Genomic DNA, 541 nt, shown 5'->3' with positions numbered 1-541 from the left:
TTGATGCTGCCTAATCTCAACCAGTCGTCGATGTTTTTAAAATCTAATTCCATTTCCTTAGGCTGGTACAACCAGTGGTGTTAAAGTCACCAGTTGAAAACAATGAATTTGTATAACTTCCCAAACCAACAATAAGGTGTTTTCTCAAGGATGAATGAATAGGACAAGGAAGCAAGCATGCATCCTTATGGTCTTTGATAGTTTCCAAGCATTAACTTGAGGTTCTATGTAGCACCATTTCTGTCCCTTAAATGCAACCCTTTCAATCCTTTTCACTGTGCTTCCAATTCATATTACGCATCTTAAATTCATCTTTCCACCATCTAACAGTTGTCTTCATAGTGTAACTGCAAGGTTTTCAAAATCCTGTTCCATCCTTTCAAACCTTTCAAAAACTTTTACTGTTTAATGTCCATTTTCAGCACTAAATTGACCTCATAGGTCCCAGCTCTTCGCCTTTGGCCTAAATTCTATTCTATTCTTTGTAAGTTTCACTTGTCCATCTTCAGCTTTGTCAGTGTTTTTTTTATATGTGGCTTTA

Source organism: Macrobrachium nipponense, chromosome 39 (genome assembly GCF_015104395.2).
Source record: "Macrobrachium nipponense isolate FS-2020 chromosome 39, ASM1510439v2, whole genome shotgun sequence".
NCBI lineage: Eukaryota > Metazoa > Arthropoda > Malacostraca > Decapoda > Palaemonidae > Macrobrachium > Macrobrachium nipponense.
This window is presented reverse-complemented; position numbering follows the sequence as displayed.